Genomic DNA, 18,077 nt, shown 5'->3' with positions numbered 1-18,077 from the left:
ATCATATTTTCTATTCCGCTATTTAATCAAAAACCTTTGGGGATCAGTTAAATTGGGGGATAGTCTGTGTTGGTACGTGTGAGAGAGATCCACCTTTCCAAGTTGTTGGGGTTCATCTCATACTTCTGAAGGTTTGAGGGTGCTGCCTGTTCCATACTCCCCCTACTCCTAGCCTTTTAGGGGTACAAACAATAGTAATTGGGGCCTAGTGTGGTTGTGTACGTGTGATATACATACACTTTTTTGGGATCATATTTTCTATTCCGCTATTTAATCAAAAACCTTTGGGGATCAGTTAAATTGGGGGATAGTCTGTGTTGGTACGTGTGAGAGAGATCCACCTTTCCAAGTTGTTGGGGTTCATCTCATACTTCTGAAGGTTTGAGGGTGCTGCCTGTTCCATACCCCCCCTACTCCTAGCCTTTTAGGGGTACAAACAATAGTAATTGGGGCCTAGTGTGGTTGTGTACGTGTGATATACATACACTTTTTTTGATCATATTTCCTATTCCGCTATTCAATAAAAACCTTTGAGGATCAATTGAATTGCGGGATAGTCTGTGTCGGTACGTGTGAGAGAGATCCACCTTTCCAAGTTGTTGGGGTTCATCTCATACTTCTGAAGGTTTGAGGGTGCTGCCTGTTCCATACCCCCCCTACTCCTCATCTAGCCTTTTAGGGGTACAAACAATAGTAATTGGGGCCTAGTGTGGTTGTGTACGTGCGAGATACATACACTTTTTTTGATCATATTTCCTATTCCGCTATTCAATAAAAACCTTTGAGGATCAATTGAATTGCGGGATAGTCTGTGTCGGTACGTGTGAGAGAGATCCACCTTTCCAAGTTGTTGGGGTTCATCTCATACTTCTGAAGGTTTGAGGGTGCTGCCTGTTCCATACCCCCCCTACTCCTCATCTAGCCTTTTAGGGGTACAAACAATAGTAATTGGGGCCTAGTGTGGTTGTGTACGTGCGAGATACATACACTTTTTTTGATCATATTTCCTATTCCGCTATTCAATAAAAACCTTTGAGGATCAATTGAATTGCGGGATAGTCTGTGTCGGTACGTGTGAGAGAGATCCACCTTTCCAAGTTGTTGGGGTTCATCTCATACTTCTGAAGGTTTGAGGGTGCTGCCTGTTCCATACCCCCCCTACTCCTCATCTAGCCTTTTAGGGGTACAAACAATAGTAATTGGGGCCTAGTGTGGTTGTGTACGTGCGAGATACATACACTTTTTTTGATCATATTTCCTATTCCGCTATTCAATAAAAACCTTTGAGGATCAATTGAATTGCGGGATAGTCTGTGTCGGTACGTGTGAGAGAGATCCACCTTTCCAAGTTGTTGGGGTTCATCTCATACTTCTGAAGGTTTGAGGGTGCTGCCTGTTCCATACCCCCCCTACTCCTCATCTAGCCTTTTAGGGGTACAAACAATAGTAATTGGGGCCTAGTGTGGTTGTGTACGTGCGAGATACATACACTTTTTTTGATCATATTTCCTATTCCGCTATTCAATAAAAACCTTTGAGGATCAATTGAATTGCGGGATAGTCTGTGTCGGTACGTGTGAGAGAGATCCACCTTTCCAAGTTGTTGGGGTTCATCTCATACTTCTGAAGGTTTGAGGGTGCTGCCTGTTCCATACCCCCCCTACTCCTCATCTAGCCTTTTAGGGGTACAAACAATAGTAATTGGGGCCTAGTGTGGTTGTGTACGTGCGAGATACATACACTTTTTTTGATCATATTTCCTATTCCGCTATTCAATAAAAACCTTTGAGGATCAATTGAATTGCGGGATAGTCTGTGTCGGTACGTGTGAGAGAGATCCACCTTTCCAAGTTGTTGGGGTTCATCTCATACTTCTGAAGGTTTGAGGGTGCTGCCTGTTCCATACCCCCCCTACTCCTCATCTAGCCTTTTAGGGGTACAAACAATAGTAATTGGGGCCTAGTGTGGTTGTGTACGTGCGAGATACATACACTTTTTTTGATCATATTTCCTATTCCGCTATTCAATAAAAACCTTTGAGGATCAATTGAATTGCGGGATAGTCTGTGTCGGTACGTGTGAGAGAGATCCACCTTTCCAAGTTGTTGGGGTTCATCTCATACTTCTGAAGGTTTGAGGGTGCTGCCTGTTCCATAACCCCCCTACTCCTCATCTAGCCTTTTAGGGGTACAAACAATAGTAATTGGGGCCTAGTGTGGTTGTGTACGTGCGAGATACATACACTTTTTTTGATCATATTTCCTATTCCGCTATTCAATAAAAACCTTTGAGGATCAATTGAATTGCGGGATAGTCTGTGTCGGTACGTGTGAGAGAGATCCACCTTTCCAAGTTGTTGGGGTTCATCTCATACTTCTGAAGGTTTGAGGGTGCTGCCTGTTCCATACCCCCCCTACTCCTCATCTAGCCTTTTAGGGGTACAAACAATAGTAATTGGGGCCTAGTGTGGTTGTGTACGTGCGAGATACATACACTTTTTTTGATCATATTTCCTATTCCGCTATTCAATAAAAACCTTTGAGGATCAATTGAATTGCGGGATAGTCTGTGTCGGTACGTGTGAGAGAGATCCACCTTTCCAAGTTGTTGGGGTTCATCTCATACTTCTGAAGGTTTGAGGGTGCTGCCTGTTCCATACTCCCCCTACTCCTCATCTAGCCTTTTAGGGGTACAAACAATAGTAATTGGGGCCTAGTGTGGTTGTGTACGTGTGATATACATACACTTTTTTTGGATCATATTTTCTATTCCGCTATTCAATAAAAACCTTTCTAGGGCAAGATCTTAAATTACAGAAATATGAGGAGACCGTCAAATAAGGGCCGTGGCCTGGGTCGTGGTGCTGCTGGTAGAGCTCCTGTTGCAAGGAGAGGACATGGTCGATCTGTGCCAGCTACACGCACAAGTGAAACACCTTCCTCAAGTGTGAGTAGGCGACAGAACCTGCATCAGTATTTGGTAGGGCATCAAACGCCCCTAGAAGTGATGAGGCCAGAACAAGTTGAGGCGATAGTAGATTGGTTTGCTGCTGACAGTGCCTCCAGTTCCTTCACATTGTCTCCCACCCAGTCTACTGCAGAAAGGTCAGAGTTGGCACCTGCAGCCAATGTCCAACCGTCTTTCACCTCACCCCCTTGCAAATCAGGCCAGCAGTCTGAGCCCCAAGCCATACAGCAGTCTCTTATTCTTTTTGAGGACTCTGTCAGCAGGGTTTCCCAGGGCCATCCACCTAGCCCTGCCCCAGAAGTGGAAGAGATTGAGTGCAGCGATGCCCAACCACTTATTTCTCAAGATGAGTACATGCAAGGATCATCGCAGCACGTCTCCGATGATGACGAAACGCAGGTGCCAACTGCTGCGGCGTTCAGCATTGTGGAGACCGACAAGGAGGGCAGGGGTGAAGACTGGGTGGAAGATGATGTGGAGGACGATGAGGTCCTCGACCCCACATGGAATGAACGTCATGCAGGTGAACTGAGTAGTTTGGAGGAAGAGGCGGTGGTCGCACAGAGCCACCAGCACAGCAGAAGAGGGAGCAGGGTGCAGAAGCGGAGCGGCCGTGCCCTAGACACTACGCCCGCTACTGCCCAACGCAGCAAGGGAACGAGCGCACCAAAGTCAGCTCAAAGGAGTTCTCTAGCGTGGAAGTTCTTTAGAAAATGTGCTGATGACAGGACACGAGTGGTTTGCACCCTGTGCAATCAGAGCTTGAAGCGAGGCATGAACCTTCTCAACCTGAGCACAACCTGCATGATCAGGCATCTAAGTGCAAAGCACGAGCTGCAGTGGAGTACACACCTTCAAAACCAAGAAACGTCTCTGGCTCATCCTGCTTCCTCTTCTGCTGCAGTCTCGGCCGCTCCAGCCACATCTGTAGTGATACCGGCACCTGCCACCCCGCAAACAGACGATCTGTCAGCAACACCACCACCTGGGTCACCAACAACCATCTCCACAATGTCCCGTGGAAGCGTTCAGCTTTCCATCTCCCAAACACTTGAGAGGAAGAGGAAGTACCCCCCTACCCACCCGCGATCCCTGGCCCTGAATGCCAGCATTTCAAAATTATTGGCCTTTGAAATGCTGTCATTCCGTCTGGTGGAGACGCACAGTTTTAAAAACCTTATGTCGGTGGCTGTCCCACAGTACGTCGTGCCCAGCCGCCACTACTTTTCCAGGCAAGCCATCCCTTCCCTGCACAACCAAGTGGGGGAAAAAATCAGGTGTGCACTGCGCAACGCCATCTGTGCCAAGGTCCACCTAACTACGGATACGTGGACCAGTAAGCACGGTCAGGGGCGTTATATCTCCCTAACGGCACACTGGGTAAATGCAGTGGCGGATGGGCCTGAGGCGGATAGCAATTTGGCGCATGTCCTTCCACCACCGAGGATTGCAGGGCGCTTCAGTTTGCCTCCTGTTCCTAACTCCTCCTACTCCGCTTCCTCATCCTCTACCGCCTCCTCATCCGGACAGCGTAACACCTTCACCACCAACTTCAGCACGGCCAGGGGTAAACGACAGCAGGCAGTTTTACAACTTGCCTGTTTGGGGGACAAACCACACACCGCGCAGGAGTTGTGGAGGAGCATGGAACAGCAGACAAATGAGTGGTTGCTGCCAGCGAGCCTCAAGCCCGGCCTGGTGGTGTGCGATAACGGGCGAAATCTCATAGCAGCTCTGGGCCTAGCCGGTTTGACGCACATCCCTTGCCTGGCGCATGTGCTGAATTTGGTGGTGCAGAGGTTCCTTAAAAACTACCCCGATATGTCAGAGCTGCTGCAGAAAGTGCGGGCCGTTTGTGCGCACTTTCGGCGTTCTCACCCTGCTGCTGCTCGCCTGGCAGCGCTGCAGCGTAACTTCGGCCTTCCCGCTCACCGCCTCATATGTGACGTGCCCACAAGGTGGAACTCCACCTTGCACATGCTGGAAAGACTGTGCGAGCAGCAGCAGGCCATAGTGGAGTTTCAGCTGCAGCACGCACGCGTGAGTCGCTCTGCGGAACAGCACCACTTCACCACCAATAACTGGGCCTCCATGCGAGACCTGTGTGCCTTGTTGCGCTGTTTTGAGTACTCCACCAACATGGCCAGTGGCAATGACGCCGTTCTCAGCTTAACTATCCCACTTCTATGCCTCCTTGAAAAAACAATTCGGGCGATGATGGAAGAGGATGTGGCACAGGATGAGGAGGAGGAGGAGGATGAAGAGGTAACATTTCCAAGGCTTTCAGGGCAGTCATTCGCAAGGGGCTCCGAGGGTGGGTTCCTGCACACGCAAACGCCAGGGACGCAATTGTCCAGCAGGGGCACAGTTCTGGAGGATGAGGAGGATGAGGAGGAGGAGGAGCTGGAGGAGGAGATGGAACCATGTTCACAGCAGGGTGGCACCCAGGCCAGCTCATGGCCATCACTGGTGCGTGGCTGGGGGGATACAGAGGACACGGACCATACACCTCCCACAGAGGACAGCCTTTCGTTGCCTCTGGGCAGCCTGGCACACATGAGCGATTACATGCTGCAGTGTCTCCACAACGACCGCCGAGTTGCCCACATTCTAACTTGTGCTGATTACTGGGTGGCCACGCTGCTGGATCCCCGTTACAAGGACAACGTACCGTCCTTAATTCACTCACTGGAGCGCGATCGCAAGATGCGCGAGTACAAGCGCACGCTGGTAGACGCCATGCTGCTGGCATTCCCATCTGACAGCGGGGCCACAGTGGAAGCACAAGGCAGAGGAGGAGGAGGAGGAGGTCGCCAACGCAACCAGGGCACCGCCAGCACCTCAGAAGGCAGGGTTAGCATGGCCGAAATGTGGAAAAGCTTTGTCAGCACGCCACAACAAACAGCAGCACCAGCAGCTCAGATGGAACGTCTTAGCAGGAGGCAGCATTTTACCAACATGGTGGAGCAGTATGTGTGCACACGCCTACATGTAGTGAATGACGGGTCTGCCCCCTTCAACTTCTGGGTCTCCAAATTGGGCACATGGCCTGAGCTTGCCCTTTACGCCTTGGAGGTGCTGGCGTGCCCTGCAGCCAGTGTATTATCTGAACGGGTATTTAGCACGGCTGGGGGCGTTATAACAGACAAGCGCAGCCGCCTGTCCAGAGACAATGTGGACAAGCTCACGTTCATTAAAATGAACCAGGCATGGATCCCACGGGACTTTTCCGTACCTTATGCAGAATAGCAATGGATACCGACCTTACCCACCCATTGTTCCATTTTTGCTCTTTCTCACTCTTTTGGGGTGTACCCTCATTTAAAATTTGTGAAAAGAAGCAGTGTTGGCTACCTCGTCCTCCTCCTCAGGGCCAGATTAATGTAGGGGCTATTGGAGCTGCAGCTCCAGGCCCCTACCTTTTATATAGGCCCCGGGTTGGCCATATTCACTGTTACCGCTCTTCTGTCACTTGTAAACACAGAAGTCTGGCTTCTATGCTCGCTTCCCCAGGCAGCACCCTCAGAACCTCCCCACACAGCGTGAAGGCCGGACAAGGAGGGACAGTTGGCGATGCATGGATGTGTTTATGGGCTTCAGAGACAGCATCCCATGTTGAATTAGGCATGCATGGCTGCACCCTTCCTCCTCTGGGTGCATGGCAAGGCACGGCCCTAAGGCCCTTCAAAATCCTCAGCACCAAGCCCATGATGCTGTTAATCCGGCCCTGGTCCTCCTCCACCGCCGCTTCCACCTACACCGCCCATAGGTGTGCGCAGCCTATTGCATTAAGGTGTGCACCCCAAAGTTGAAATACACATGCATGTGTTTGCCAGCAGGGAGAGTAATGTATCGGGGCCATGTACCTGTAGGCAAGGAGAAATAGAGCAGAGCAGGTCCCAGGGAGATCTTTCCCATCTCCTCACTGGCAATGCTATGTGCCCTAGGTGATTAGGGTGTGCCCAGGCACACCCAGCACACCCTGTGCGCACGCCTATGTCACCGCCACATCCACCACCACCTCAACCTCCCTCCTACTCCATATGGGCCTCGTCCTTCAGAGATGAAGAAGAACATTGTTTTATTTTTCTGTTTTTTTTTGTTGTTTTAAGTTATTTCCCTATCCACATTTGTTTGCAGAGCACTTGCCATGCTCTTAATTACGTTTTGCTGCCATTTGCAGCACTCTAGCCCTTTCCTTTGGTGTTTTAGAGCCATTTTAGTGCCTTAAAGTTCGGGTCCCCATTGACTTCAATGGGGTTCGGTGTCCGGGAAAAGTTCGGTAAAAGTCCGGGACACGGACCCGGACTTTTTTTTAAAGTTCGGCCGAACCCGTCGAACACGGACATCTAGGTGTCCGCTCAACCCTACTCTCCACCACTACATCAACCTGCATTTCTTCTCACTCTCACACTACACTAACCCACATTCTTCACTCTTCACCACTACACCAACCTTCAGATTTCACTATCCCCCATTACACCAACCCACATCTTTCACTCTCTATCCCTAAACCAACCTGCACTTCTTTCATCTCCACCAGTACACCAACTCACATTGTTCGCTCATCACCACTACACCAACCCTCATTCTTCACTCTCCACCACTACACCATGCCACCCATCTTCACTCTCCTCCACTACACAAACCTACACTTTTTCACTCTCCACCTCTACACCAACATTAATTTTTCACCCTCCACCACTACACCAACCCACACTTCCTAACCCCCTACCACTTAACCAACCCGCATTTTTCACTCTCCAACATTACATAAACCCACACTTCTTCACTCTCCACCACTACACCAACCCACGTTCTTCACTCTCCACCACTACACCAACCTGCACTTTTTCCCTCTCTACCACTACACCAACCTGCATTCTTCACTCTCCACTACTACACCAGCCCACACTTCTTCACTCTTCACCACTACACCAACCTTCATACACCACTATCCACCAGTACACCAACCCACATTGTTCGCTCTCCACCACTACATCAACCCTCCTTCACTCTCCACCTCTACACAATCCTACACTTTTTCACTTTCCACCACTACATCAGCCTGCATTCTTCACCCTCCACCATTACACCAACCTTCATACACCACTATCCACCAGTACACCAACCCACATTGTTCGCTCTCCCCCACTACATCAACCCTCCTTCTTCACTCTCCACCTCTACACAATCCTACACTTTTTCACTTTCCACCACTACATCAGCCTGCATTCTTCACCCTCCACCATTACACCAACCCACACTTCTTAACCCTCCACCACTTTACCAACCCACATTCTTCACTTTGCACCACAACACCAACCCACACTTCTTCACTCTCCACCACTACACCGATCCACATTTTTTAACTCTCCACCACTACACTAACCTGCATTTTTCACTCTCCACTCACCACCATTGAACCAACCCACATGCTGCACTCTCTACCACTACACCAACCTACATTTCTTCACTCTCCCCCACTACACTAACCTGCTCTTTTTAATTCTCCACCACTTAATTTACCCTCATTATTTACTCTTCACCACTACACCAACCCACATTCTCCACTCTCCACCACTACACCAGCCCACACTTCTCACTTTTCTCACCACTGCACTAACCCGCATTCTTCATTCTCCGCCACTACACCAACCTGCATTCTTCACTCTCCACCATTACACTAACTCGTATTGTTCACTCTTCACCACTACACTAACCGACATACTTCATACTCCACCCTTCACCAACATGTACTTCTTTACCCTCCACCACTACACCAACCTGCATTCTCTACTCTCCACCATTACACCAACCTGCATACTTCACTTCCTATCACTACACCAACCCTCATTCTTCACTCTCTCACCACTTCACCAACCTGAACTTTGTTACTCCCCGCCATTGCATGGACTTGCACTTCTTCACTCTTCACTACTATACCAATACCCACTTCACTCTACGACACTACGCTGGTGTGCACTTCTTCACTCTCCACCTCTACACCGACACATATTCTTTCAATCGTTGCTACTACACTGATGCACACTTCTTCACTTGCCATCTTTGCATCACCTGCACTTTTATACTCTCCCCCATTACACTGACATGAACTTATTCTCTCTCTGCTGTGGCACCAGAATGCACTTCTTCACTCTCCACCACTACACCAACCCACATTCTTCACTCTCCACTACTACACCAACCCACATTCTTCACTCTTCACTACTACACTTTTTTCACTCACAACCATTACACTGTCACACACTTTTGCATTCTCTGCCATTGCACCAACCCGTACTTTTACTCCACACTAACGTCCACATCTAGACTCTCCGCCCTTGCACCAGCCTGCACTTCTTCACTCTCTGCCACTACACTTACATGCACATCTTCACTCTCCGTCACTGCACCAACGCGTAATTCCTCGCTTGCAGATACTGTGCCAATGTGTACTTCCTTGCTCACTAATATTGCACCAACGCAAACTTCCTCGCTCATGAATACTGCGCCAATGCACACTTCCATGTTTGTCTCAATCAATGAACAGGCGCAGTTTTGCTAGTTAGCATTTTAAATCAAATGAGATTTTGGAGGCAGGGTTTAGATCTGCTTTATTGCGCAATCATGTACACTAAAACACGAATGTCCACAATACCCACTGGGCTTTTTTTTTCACTGTTATTTTTCCTTTATGTTACTTTTTAAACCAACCAATGCAATAATCATAAACTGGATGAAATGTTTAATGCAACATAAAAATTTCTAGCAATTAAAGAGTGCATTTATTGACTACAGATCCCCACATCGGAGCTAAAAAAGGGGCATTTGAGGAAGAATAAGGTACACTGGGATTTAGTGTCTATGTAGAGCGGAGATGGGGAGAATATATTAGCTTAGCCAGTGTGACGTTCCAGCCGTGATTCCCAGGCCTTGCAGCACACAGGATTATAGACCTCGTGTCTGTCAGCCGGTCATGTGCTCAGCTGCTGATCCGGGCCAGGCTGCAGGCTTAGAGCACGGGTCCTCCCATGACCAGGCACTGCAGGCCCAAAACAGGGGTTTGTTTCATGAGCCTTCCATTCCTGAACACCTTACTCCAGGGTATGTCCATTCTGCTGACATGATATTCCTAGTCATGACCTAGAATTCCATTACTTTTAATGGCCACTTCAAAGAACTGGCTCTCCGGCAAGCGTGCAGTTAATACGAACGTTAGCGAGCTCTGAATTCCAATTAGTAAATGTAACAGGGACATGAAAGGACCTTGTGATGGGCAATTCAGCACTTTTACAGGGATATTTCTGGAAGTGGAATGCTCCAGACGATCCCCCAATTATTTCTATGCTCAGCTGCTGAAGCACAGAAAGCGGGGAGACAAGCAACAATCTTCTAGCAAAGGCTCGGTCTCTCCAAAACCGATATTTCAGTGTTCGGTGGATGCTGGAGAGTTACATTTCCTGGCAGTTTTATTTATTACCCCCTCAGAGACACTATAACCCTAGGTTCACACCTATGCGTTTTTTTAGTGCGTTTTGCAGTTTGCAGAAACGCACTGCAGTCCATGCAGCCACTTCAGCCCTGGAAGGCTTTACCCCCTTCCTGACCAGGCCATTTTTTGCGATACGGCACTGCGTTGCTTTAACTAATAATTGCCCGGTCGTGCGGCGCTGTACCCAAATAAAGATGATGTCCTTTTTTTCCCACAAATAGAGCTTTCTTTTGGTGGTATTTGATCACTTGTGCGATTTTTTATTTTTTGAATATTGAAAAAAAAAACAACATATATATATATATATATATATATATATATATATATATATATATACTGTATATATATAATTTTTTTTTTTTTTTGCTATAAAACACATCCAATTAAAAATGTTTTAAAAATCATATTTCTTCATCAATCTAAGCCAAGATATATTCTGCTACATATTTTTTGTTAAAAAAAAAAAAAAAAAAACCCAATAGGCGTATATTGATTGGTTTGCGCAAAAGTTATAGCGTCTGCAAACTATGGGATAGATTTATGGACTTTTTTGTTTTTTGTTTTTACTAGTAATGGCGGCGATCAGCGATTTTTAGCAGAACGGCTACATTGCGGCGATATAGTGATACCGATATAGTGATCACTGTAAATGACACTGGCAGGGAAGGGGTTGACATCAGGGGCGATCAGAGGGTTAAGTGTGCTTCTAGGGAGTGCTTTCTAACTGTGGAGGAAATGTGGTGACTGGAGGAATACAGAGAACCGTGTTTCTGCTAAGCAGGAACACAAGATCTCCATTTTCCTCCCTCACAGAATTGCAGTCTGCCTTGTTTACATAGGCAGACTGCTGTTCTGTCTCTCCAGAGAAGGATCGTGGTGGCCGGCGGCCATCATGGCTGCCGGACCTGCTGTTTGGCTTCTGCTGTATCCAATCGCGACGGCTCACGCCCCAGACCTCATGCACGACATCACTTGCAGCCCCAAAAGTGCGCGTCAGTGACACCAGTCTGTGTCCATCTGTTACACCAGTCTGTGCTCATCAGTGACACCAGTCTGTACTGATCAGTGACACCAGTCTGTGCTCATCAGTGACACCAGTCTGTGCCCATCATGGCTGCCCATCAATGCCACCTATCATTGCCCATAAGTGCCAACTATCAGTGCCCATCAGTGCCACCAATCAGTGCCCATCAGTGCTGCATATCAGCGCCCATCAGTGCTGCATATTAGTGCCTCCTCATCAGTGTCACCTCATCAGTGCGCATCAGTGCAGCCTCATTAGCGCACAACAGTTAAGGAGATAAATTATTTATTTACAAAATTTTCTGACAGAAACTAAGACATTTTTTTTTCAACATTTTTCGTTTTTTTTTTATGCAAAAAATTAAAAACCCAGGAGGTGATTAAACACCACCAAAAGAAAGCTCTATTTGTGTGAAGAAAGTGATAAAAAAATAATTTGGGTACAGCGTTGTATGACCGCACAATTGTCATTCAAAATGTGACAGAACCTAAAATCTAAAAATTGGCCTGGGCAGGAAGGGGGGGAAAGTGCCCGCTATTAAAGTAGGTAAAAAAAAGTCCCTGAAATTTTCCAAAAACGCAGAGGCACAAAAATGCATTGATGTGAATGTGTTCCATAGAAACCCACGTTAACAAACATGTCCTGCGTTTCTGCAAAAAGCCTAAAAAAACGCAATGGTGTGAACCGAGCCTATGGAAAAATAGGTTGTGGTGTTTTTACTGCCACATCCCCTTAGACTGCAAAGGCAACCAGATGAGGGTGTACACATGCAAAACAATCCCCATGTCATGTTCAGCAGGCATTAGCGCCCACCAAATGTGACCCATTCAAGTGAATGGGGCGGAGCCGCCACCTCTCCATGCACACGATTGCAGTGAAATGGTACCTATTTTTAGGTGGTGAGAAGGCAACATAACGTCTTCTTACCACCTGTCAAATGCTCTGAAAAGCAATCATCTGTTGCAAAACTACAACTCCCATCATAGACATGCAAAACTCTGGAATATTGCTGCACCTCTTGGTAACTTTATTAAAGCATTTAAATCACATCACAGGTATGACAGGAACATAAAAAGTAAAACATTTTGCGCTAAAGTCAGCGTTTATGCAAACCTCCAACATTTTTAAGGTTTGAGTAAGCACTGACTTTAGCATGAAACGCGTTACTTTTAATGTTGCTGTCATACCTGTGATGTGATTTTAATGCTTCAAAAAAGTTACCAAGGAGTGCAGCAATATTCCAGATTTCTGCATATCTCTGGATCTCACAGACGAGCTGTGCAGCACCCTGGATTCCTGTTCACAATGTGTGAGAGTCGGTCACTCACCTAGAGCGGCATTTCTTTGGCTCTACAGCACCCATCATGACTCTGCCTTTGGATTTCATGTTTGCGGTTGTCAGAGTCTTGCTATGCCTCATGGGACTTGTAGTTCTGCAACATCTGGAGGGCCACAGTTTGCGTATCCCTGCTCTAAGGGGACGCAGCAGCTGTACGAACACAGCCGCAGGTCCTAATTTAACCACTTATTGACCGGAAGATTTTCCCTCTTAATGACCAGGCCCCATTTTGCGATTCGGCACTACGTTACTTTAACGGACAATTGCACGGTCGTGCGACGCTGTACCTAAAAAAATTGATGTCCTTTTTTTCCAACAGAGCTTTCTTTTGGTGGTATTTGATCACCTGTGCAATTTTTTATTTTTGCGCTATAAACAAAAAAATAGCGACAATTCTGAAAAAAAAAGCAATATTTTTCACATTTTGCTATATAACATTCTCAAAAAAAAATATTTAAAAATCAAAGTTTTTTAACATTTTAGGTCAATTTGTTTTCTGCTACATATTTTTGGTAAAAAAAAAAAAATCGCAATAAGCGTATTATGATTGGTTTGCGCAAAAGTTATCGCGTCTACTAACTACTGGAAAGATTTATGGCATCTTTAATGTTTTTTTTTTTTTTTTGCTAGTAATGGTGGCGATCTGCGATTTTTAGCGGGACTGCGACATTACGGCGGACAGATCGGACTCCTAACTGACATTTTTTTTACACTTTTGGGGGGACCAGTGACATTACTACAGTAATCAGTGCTAAAAATATGCTAAAAATATGCACTGTTACTGTAATAATGCCATTGGCAGGGAAGGGGTTCACAGTATAGGGGTTAAATGTGTACCTAGGGGAGTGATTCTAACTGTGGGGGGCGTGGCTGCTGAGATGCAAATTTTTAAGTCACACAGTATTTGCACAGCAATTTTTCAATTAAAATTTTTTGGGAAAAAACTTTCATGAATTAAAAAAAAAAAAATACTAAATTTAGCACAATTTTTTGTATAATGTGAAAGATGATGGTGTATCAAAGTGGACGATACAAAAAATAATTAAAAATCACAAATATAAATAAATAAGATTATGTGACAAAAACTAGTGATCCAATAGGTGGCAATAGTGACGTAATTAGTCCATAAAAGTGACAGATATCTTCATATAAAACTGGAAACAACCCTGTGGTGGGTGGTAGGTGAGGTGATCGGTGACCCCTAAGGTAGGTAGCCCACTCACCGGAAATACCCACCCCACACAGGGGTAAAGAGTGGGTATATGAATATAGGAAGTATTCCCTCTGATGGCTCCTGTTCCTCTCCAGGGGTCCTAGGATAGGGGTATGCCAGGGGTGCCCAGTAGGGCTCCGGAAGGATTCCTATAGAAATGCCCGGGTCTCCAGGGGGTCCGCTCTCTTAGGGTATGTACTCCAGTGTCAGCCAGTATAGCGGGACAAGATGTGTGCAGGAGGATCATATAGGGAAAGAAAGAGGCCAATAGTGTAATACTGTTTAAGCCTTTAATTCACATAAAAACACATAAATGGGTACTCACAATCTTCAAGTGCAAAACGATCGTTGTACAGGTGTATGGAACGCAATGCGATCCACGCGAATGACGGGACCGGAAGTGATACGACGGCGCTGTATGCGTTTCGTCATCCAACGTCTTCAGCAGCATTGGGTCACCTCCGGTTACCTCCCATTTGTATGCAGTGGTTACCAGGCAACGAAAGACGTGGAATCGCCAAGGATCCGGTCTAAAGAGAAATGAAGTATATGGACTACAGTAATATGGTGCACGTACTAACATATAAAAAAGAGAATTAAAAATAAAAGATAAAAAGTCCAAATGAATAATATGATAGAAGAGGATTGATTGTATATATATGCGGTAGTCCAAAATAAGTGATAATAAGTAAATCAGTGCTTATATAACTGTGCTTGGTAAAATCACATAAGACCACAGCTGGGAGAGATAAATATTACAAAGATAAAAAAATATATATATATTTTTTAATAAATTAAGCAAAATATATATATATATATATATATATATATATATATATATATATATATATATATATATATATATATATATGTATGAAATTTAAAATAAGAGAAATATTATATGTATATAAGTATATATTTAAAATGTATATTTTATAATATTATATAATAGTATATATATATTTTATAATATTATTATTTATTCATATGCACACTTTATAAAGTTTGCACCTTTATTTTCACATCATATTTTAGTTTATTTATTGTGATATTTACCTTTGTGCATATTTATTTATTTTGGTACACATTGTACACACCTTTCCTGACAATTTATTTATATACTTTTTCAGTAGGCAGCGCCATTCCCATACTTTTATTTCACAATTATTTTCTATTGGCTGCCTAATGCAATGTATACAAATTACTTTCTAATAACACAAGACACATGTGTAATAAGGGTCCTTACTGTTTATTGACTCACTACCCCTACTGGGCGTCCACTCCACACATCAACTACTTTTTCAATAAAATAATACTTTCTAGCTTTTCTTTTGAACTTTTTCTTTTTTTTTTTTTAGGTCAAGCCACTTTATTCCTGATCCCAGCTGCCTCATTTGCCAAACAATAAAATCAAACAGCTTCAATTGAGGAAGCAGTCAACAAGAAGTTCATTTCATTCAACTAATTGTTAAGGAATATCACATGCAGCCGAACTTTTAAATCTCAAACTCCAAATGGAACGCAAATGGAGCAAAAACAATTACAATTGATGACTACAGCGAACAAAAACAAAGTCTAATAGCTTTTAGATTTTGTTTTATTAAAAATGGAAAATTGATATCAAATACTTACCGTAATTTTCCTTTCCTGATGGACTCCATGGCAGCATACGTATCGGGTTTAGTCCCGTCTCCAAACCTACCCATAGGACCTCACTCCCATAAATCTTTGCACCTGTTCAGCACACGTGTTCTGTAACTATTCTCCATAGAAACTGGGAGGGAACTCCTGCTGCCATGGAGTCCATCAGGAAAGGAAAATGACGGTAAGTATTTGATATCAATTTTCCATTTTCCTGACAGACTCCATGGCAGCATACGTATCGGGAAATAACTCGCCGTACACAAGCAGGGGGGGCAGGTGCTGAACAAAAGTTTAATTTACTCTGTCAACTGACAGCACTTGTAAACCAAAATTAACAGAAGAAAGAGCCACCGGCTCAACACAATAGTGAGACAAAAAGGTATTTATAGAGGACCAGGATGCTGCTCTACAAATCACTTCAGGCGCGACATGTCTGGAGACTGCCCAGGAAGTGGAAACACTCCGAGTTGAGTGAGCCGTAACTGCCACTGGAGGAGTCAAGCCCTTAGCCCTGTAAGCCCATTGGATAGCTTGGATGATCCAAGAAGAAATAGACCTTGAAGAAGCCCGAAGTCCCTTGTTCTTTCCACTGAAGGTGACAAACAGATGTTCTGACTGCCGGAAGGAAACCGTAGCTTCCAGATACTGTTTGAGGCAATTTCCAACATCCAGCGGATGGACAGAAGAGTCCTCTTCCTGCCTAAAGGTAGGCAAGACTATCTCCACGTTCTCATGAAAGACAGAGGTAAGCTTTGGTCTTGCTTCCAACATAGGGATTAAGACTACCCTGTCTGGAAAAAAGGTTAGGAAGGGCTCCTGCGCCCCTAAGGCTCCAATTTCAGAGACTCTCTTTGCAGATGTAATGGCTACCAAGAAAACAGTCACCAAAATCAATTCCTTGATGGTAAGAGTTTAATCTGTATCACAAATCTGTTGAGATAGAAAATCCAGGACTAAGGGGAGATCCCACTTAGGGATCCTTGGCTTCTTCTGGGGCCTAAGTCTTACTGCCCCCTTGAAAAATTGTCGGACCAGAGTATGGCTAGCCCAAGAGATGCCGGTAAAAGCTGAAATAGCCGAAACCTGGACTCTAAGGGAGCTCACCGAGAGTGGAAGATCTAGACCAGACTGCAGAAAGCTCAACACATCCTGGATCCTGATGGATGAATGAGGGTTGGACCTGGCGGCCAGATGTGAGGAGAATCTTGACCAGATTCTCTTATACACCCTGTTAATTGAACTCCGTCTGGCACTCAGAAGTGTAGAGATAGCCTCTTCGGGGAACCCTAAGGCCTGTAGCCTTCCCCTCTCAATAACCAAGCCTTCAGGTGTAGCCGGGCTCGACAAGGATGCAGTATGGTGCCTTGTGATAGCAGATCTTGCCTGAGGGGCAGCGGGATCGGATCCCGAACACTGAGGAGTGTTAGAAGAGGGAACCAAGGCCTGTTGGGCCAGAATGGTATCACCGCCACTGCTTCCACTGCTTCTGACCTGAGTCTCCGGAGGAACTGCAGGATTATTGGAACTGGAGGGAAGGCATATGCCCTGCGGAGCCTCCACCGATCCGTGAGGGCGTCTACCCCGAGAGCTTGAGGATCCCTGAACCTCGCATAGTATTTCTGCAACTTGTGGTTGTGAGGGGAGGCAAAGAGGTCGACCTCTGGGGAGATACCCAGATTCAGGATTCACTCGAAGACATCTTCATGGAGAGACCACTCGTTGTTGTCCAACTGCACATGAGATAGAAAATTGGCTTGGACCTTTTGGACCCCCGGAACATATACTGCTGACAGGTTGGACAAGTTCTTTTATGCCCAGGCCATAATCGGTTCCAGCTCTCGCAGCAAGGACCAACTGCGTGTCCCTCCTTGCTTCCTTATATATGCGACTGCCGAGGTGTTGTCCAGTCTGAGCATCACTGGAAGCCCTTTCGTCAAGTGAAGGAACGCTTGCAGAGCTCGAAGAGCCGCCCGTAGCTCCAGAATGTTGGAAACTATTTCCCGAGAGGAAAAGTTCCATTTGCCCTGAGCCACTTCTGAGAGGCAATGGGCCCCCCAACCTGAGCTGCTGGCGTCCGAGGTCACCACAATCCATGAGGTTGGCACAAGAGAATGGCATCTCAGAAGATGTTCCCGATGTAGCCCCCACGGAAGACTCTCCCTCATGGCTGGGGTCAGGAAGATGGACTGATCCAGATGCCAGGTGTCCCACTGATGAAGAAAGCCTTTCTGGAAGGGTCTCATTCTCCATAGAGCCCATTTTACCATGGGAGCCACGGCTACCATAGTCCCGATGATTCGCAAGCACTGACGCGCTTGGAGGTGAGGCGATGAGAGGGCATGGAGAATCCTGTCCCGGTCCACTGCGACTTTCTCCTCTGGAAGAGACACTGTCG

The sequence above is a fragment of the Pelophylax lessonae genome (assembly GCF_965119305.1).
Source record: "Pelophylax lessonae genome assembly, chromosome: 2".
Taxonomy (NCBI): domain Eukaryota; kingdom Metazoa; phylum Chordata; class Amphibia; order Anura; family Ranidae; genus Pelophylax; species Pelophylax lessonae.
The sequence above is the reverse complement of the archived record's forward strand: the minus strand, read 5'-3'. Positions refer to the sequence as shown.